This window comes from Phragmites australis, chromosome 19 (assembly GCF_958298935.1).
Source record: "Phragmites australis chromosome 19, lpPhrAust1.1, whole genome shotgun sequence".
Taxonomy (NCBI): Eukaryota; Viridiplantae; Streptophyta; class Magnoliopsida; order Poales; family Poaceae; genus Phragmites; species Phragmites australis.
Genome location: NC_084939.1, coordinates 16,782,160 through 16,787,943, shown reverse-complemented (window position 1 = coordinate 16,787,943; position 5,784 = coordinate 16,782,160).

Sequence of the window (5,784 nt, the reverse complement as noted above, 5' to 3'; positions counted from 1 at the left end):
AAAGCATAACAATCTTGATAAGTTCGAGTTATGTTCTTCTGATAGAATTTTCTTAGTGTATTCTCTTCATGATCATTCTTACAGGGTTTATAATCTTAACACTAACACCATCATGGAATCCTGTGATATGACATTTGATGAATCAACCCCTTGTACTAGCTCTGTCCTTGAGTGTGCAGGTGACCAAGAGATGAGCGGAAGCATCTTTGTAGATAGTGACTTTCCAGCTCTCAGTGATGATGAGGATGATCCACTACTTTCTATCATTGCAACCGCTACAGAGCTGGCTCCTACTACTTCTACACTAGCAGAGGACCCTACAGTCTCTACTTCCACTTCAGCTGCTTTTGAGCCTGCACCCACAACAATTGAGGGGGAGGTCATCTCGCAGCGTGAAGCCCCTTAACACATTCAGCTACAACACCCTCAAAATATAATGATTGTCAACCTCAATGAAAGGGTAACGAGGTTCAAATCAACTCACCATGCTCATTTCACTGATTCTACTTTTGTTGCCTCTTTTGAGCCCCGTGATGTTGAACATACTTTTTCTGATTCAAATTGGGTCAATGCCATGCATGAAGAACTAGAAAATACATAGATGTGAGATTCCACTTCTTGAGAGACCTCAATGAGAAGGGAGACATTGACTTGAGATATGTTGATACCAAACACTAGCTTGCCGACATTTTTACCAAGCATCGAGATGCAACAAGACTTGACTATTTGAGGGGATAGCTTAGAGTGTGTCATCCCTATGGTATTGTGTGAGAGGGATGTTGGGGGAAAATAAACCAGTCTCAGGACAATGGTTAAAGATCGCTAACGAAGGTTCCTCCAGACCCTTCGGTCTCCAAACCCTCAACAGGAGGCCCGACTTCGGAGGCTATGAGAGAGTGATCTGCTAGTGTTTTGCCCTATTCTGACCACGAGAGAGTGATCAAGCTTCTCTATGCTCTTGACCATAGTATATGAGAAGTTAAGATCTCGAGCATTGAAGAGCCAACAGGTTACGACACGTTAACTTGTGATGAACTCTTCAGCAAGCTCAAGTCCATCAAGATAGCCAATGCAGCTTAGATCGGTCTCGAAAACCCCCTGTCTCAGAATATGGCGTTGATTTTTGAACCTAGTGATGGCAATCAGACTGATGCTAGTTTTTCTTGTGCTAACACTTTACAGAGTGAATTTGTTTAGTCTTCTTTAGTTTCTATCATAGAGTAGCATGTGGACGCACTATATGACAAGGACCTTGCACTCATTATGAAGAATTTCACTCACTTCTACAATAATAGAAGAGACCGGAGGAAAGGGGGTTCTCGCGCTTGTTTTGAGTGTGATGAAACCACTCACTTCAAGACGAAGTGCCCCAAGCTAAAGAAGAAAGAGGACAACAACCACAAGTACAACAAGCATAAAAAGAAGAACAAGATGTCCTTCTATAGCAAATATGGCCCTATTAGGCCACGATTGTGATTTTGGTCATTAATAACAACATAGTCATTGGGACTAACATGTTTGTTAGAAATATATGTTAGTAGGTTTCATGAATGCAATACATCAAGAAGCCATCGCAGTCGGGATAAAGTTTGATTGAATTGAAAAAGCCCTACGAAGATTTACCACACCGGAAGATTTGGTGTAGAGAAGTTTCACTCACCAGAGCAATGTGCCCAAAGGCTGATAGCCTCACCGGATAGTCTGGTGAATAGGACATGAACTCACCAGAGTATTTCTGACAAAGGGGAAGAAGGCTGAGGATCTCACTGGATAGTCTGGTGATCTACACTGGTCACATCGGAGTATTTCCTACAGAGAAGAATGCAAGTGCAGAAGACTGACGATCAACCCACCGAATGGTGCTTGATTTATGCACACCGGATTACAGATCGAACCATTTCTTGCAGAGGCGACTATAAATGTTGAAGAATGAAAAACAACCCACCAGAAGGTCTTGTGCTCTGAAGATGAACGCACTGGAGCATTTTACAAAGAGAGGCTGCAAAGACTTAGATGGCTCAAGATAACTCAACGGAAGGTCCGATGATGGATTTGAAGGTACATCGGAGTGTCCGGTGTTCACAGAGCAATTGAGTGGAGTTCCAATAGCTAGTTTCTGAGGTTGTCCTTACCGGATGATCTAGTGTTAATACTACTATTTTCACTGGATCATCCGATGTTAATAACTTTTCTTAGCTATTGGGAAAATGGCTAGTTGGCGGGTTTAAGGCCATAAATACCCCTCCACTCAGTCATGTATAGTTATTGCATGCTACTAGAGCCTAGAGAATCTCGTAGACACTTGAGAAGACATCTAAGCCACCAAAGTGCTTAAAGTGATCATCCAAGGTGATTAAGCATATGATTAGAAAGTGTTTAGTGCTTATAGGCCTAGAGTGAGTTGTAGCTAGGTGCTGTAGCTTGAAGAATGGATTAAGGAGTGATCCTAGCTTGTACCAAGTGGTACACCGGTGCCTTGGAGTCTTGGCGACTCGACAGCAACTTGAGCTAGAGATGCTTAAGCTTGTTGACCCTCCGACTTGGTGTGGAGTGGCGGCAAGACATGTGTACGGGACGCGGAGAACCTTACCTTGGTGGCTCAAGCTATGAAGTGATCACGACGGCAAGTAACCGGAAGATAGACTAGTGGTGAGACATTGCCTTAGTGGCTTGGTGCCTCAAGAGTCACGACCGGGTGCCGATTGGGAGCACTTCCTTGGTGGGGCTCTAATGTGGACTAGGCGTGGCATTCATGCCATCGATACCATCGGATAAAAATCTCTTGTACTAAGTTTGTCTCTCTGCCTTATTTATATTTGCAATTTATCTTGCTAGAGTTGCAATCCTCTTGAGCAGTAGAGTAGACACACTAGATAAACGTAAAGCACATTTAGATAGAAATTAAGATAGGTTTATCTTGTGAAGTTTTTGGAGCCAATTTGGTTTAGGTTTCTAAGTGCCCTAATTCACCCCCCTCTTAGAGCATCTATGTTCCTCACAATTTGTATCAGAGCCTAGTGCTCTTGATAGGCTTAACATTCTAGAGTTGTGATGTTTGGGGTTGGGATGAATATCTATAGTGCTCCATTTTTCGATAGCACAAATGAAAAATTCTTATGTCTTGTTATTAGCAAGCCAAAGACTTAGATGTTGGGAGAGTCACCGAGGAAGGGATGAGACCTCGCATCACCAACAAGGAGAGGCAATTAGATGCATTAGCAAAGTGTATCCTTTTATCATATTTAAATATTGATGCATTTAATCGTGTTTATTCTCTCAACAATGCACATGATATTTGGACTAGTCTCATTAAAATACATGAAGGCATAAAGGATGTGCGCAATGAGAAATATCATGTGCTTGGTACTAAGCTTAATAGCATTATATAATTTGGCTATCGATGAGTTAGTTTTAACGTAAATTGATGATGATCAAGTGGTGCGAAGAATACTTTAAGCTCTTCTTCTGAAGTACAAGTTGATAGTCTCCATCATCTACGATAAATAACGACATCAATAAGATGACTCCAAGTCAAGTGCTCGGCAAGATCACCGCCCATGAGATGACCGTGAACATAGAGGTAAAAGCCTCTTCCTCATCCGACGCCAAGAACCTTGCTCTCCCAAGCAAGCAAGCACCATACCCACACATGAAGGTGAAAATGAGAAGACAAGAGCTAGAGTCAAGATCAAGCGAAGAAGATGGAGATGAAGATGAAGATTAAGAGAGCAATGAAAACGATGAGAAAAGAACATCAAGTGATGAAGAAATAGACCATGAACTCGCCAATCTTATCTCGCAAGTAGAGAAAAATATCAAGAAGATTAATGCCAAGATTGATCACCAAATCTCCATCAAAGTCTTGGTTAAAACAATTGATCGCGTCAAGAAGAAGAAGAAGACCAAGAGGAAGAGGGAGACATGGGGATGAGCCAAAGCATTTGCAAGCATGGTAAGATGAGTGAGTTAAGATAATGATTCAAGCTCAAGTGATGAGAGGTTCGTCACCCACTCCTCCAAGAGAAGCTCTTCCTTAAGGTCATCATCACTCAAGTCGTCATCGGATAAGTCATCACACAAGTGCCTTATGGTCAAATGTATGGATAGCGATGTAAGTGATGATTAATTCGATGAGGATTCTTCCTCCTGTGATAAACTCCTTCATTTGATTAATGAGCAACAAAGGGCCCTTAAGAAATAATCTAAAGAACTTAAGAAATTCAATGCCCTCAATGATATTCATGCTACATTTGTTTCTAATTATGAGCAATTACTAAGTAAATTCAATTTACTAAACAAGGAGCATGAAGCGCTTAAGGCAAAATTTGAGTGCATTGAACCTCAATTTAAGGCCCCTTTGAAGCAATCTACCTCTCTATTTAATTTCAATCCTAAGGTAGATGCTTGCACTTTTTATGATGATTTTATTAATTTATCTAGCTCACCCTTTTGCAATAAGATATGTGTTAAGAATATTCTTGTAGAACCATCTAATGAACTCATTGCACAAGAACATGATGAGCTGAAGCAAGAAGTGGAAAGCTCAAGGACTTGGCAAGATTAAAGGGCAAGAACAATGTTCAACCTCCTCAAAATAACCATACTACCATGGTGAAGAAGCTTACAGAGGAGTCCACCGTGACATGCTTCAAATGTCATTAAGAAGGCCATAAGTCCTTCCAATGTAAGCAAGTCAAGAAGGAGATTAAGGAGAAAAAAAAATCATGCACCTCTCCAACAGGACATAAAACATCTACACCAAGATCAACTATAATATCAAGACCAAGAGCAATAACTACAAGCGCAAGAAGAAGAAGAACAATGGCAAGGTGGTTGCACATATAGTTGGGAGAAAAGACCAGGAGTGGAACCAACCCATTTGAGTGCCCAAGGAAGTCATCACTAACATGAAAGCGCCCTAATCGGTTTGTGTTCCAAAGAAGACTTGAAGCTCAAGGCGGCTGTAGGGATTTGGAGACTTGGCTCACAAAATGAAGTGAAGGTTCAAGCAAAGAAACCAAGTGCAGAAGATTGAGTGTTTTGATGAAGATCATGATCATCATACATCCAGATCCCTATCCAAAGGTAAAAAAAGGTAATGGAGCTAGATGTAAAATCTTTTAATTGTTATAGCTCATTTGCCTTGTCTAGGATTGCATGTGTATATTTCAATTTATTGCAATGTCTGGTGTAGGTTTCCATGTGGTAGGTTACTTGTCTTTCTCTCTCCTTCGGCTGTTGAACAGAATCTAACCACACTAGAATGGTTGGTACAAAGCCCTCCAGCCTTTCATACTTTTGGAGAACTTCCTGCTATTAACGAAACAACAAACAAAAAAGAAAAATAATATATTTCATATTTATGAATTAAAAGGTTTTATAAGCAATCTACATAGTTCATTAGTTGTAAATTTGTTTCATAGCACTAGTTTCACAATTTGTATCTTTTATGTGCCATGAACCAAACTATAGGGTACCCTTCCCATTATTATTAATAACAAGTGTATATATCTCACAAGTATTCAACACGTGTATGCACACATTTAGGGGGAGTTATCCTATGTGTTGTGATTTTAATACAAACATGTATTGCTACATGTATTTTTTTAGTCTCATGGAGAAATTAACACGTTCGTGGAGGTATGCAGTGCTTAAAGCTTCAATTGGTATCATTGTCAATTTATTTCTACATTTAAACTACCTCCATGTATGATATGACTTAAACTTCTTACCTCTACTTATTATCTAGATGTGCATATATTGCTACATTCCTACAATAGGTAT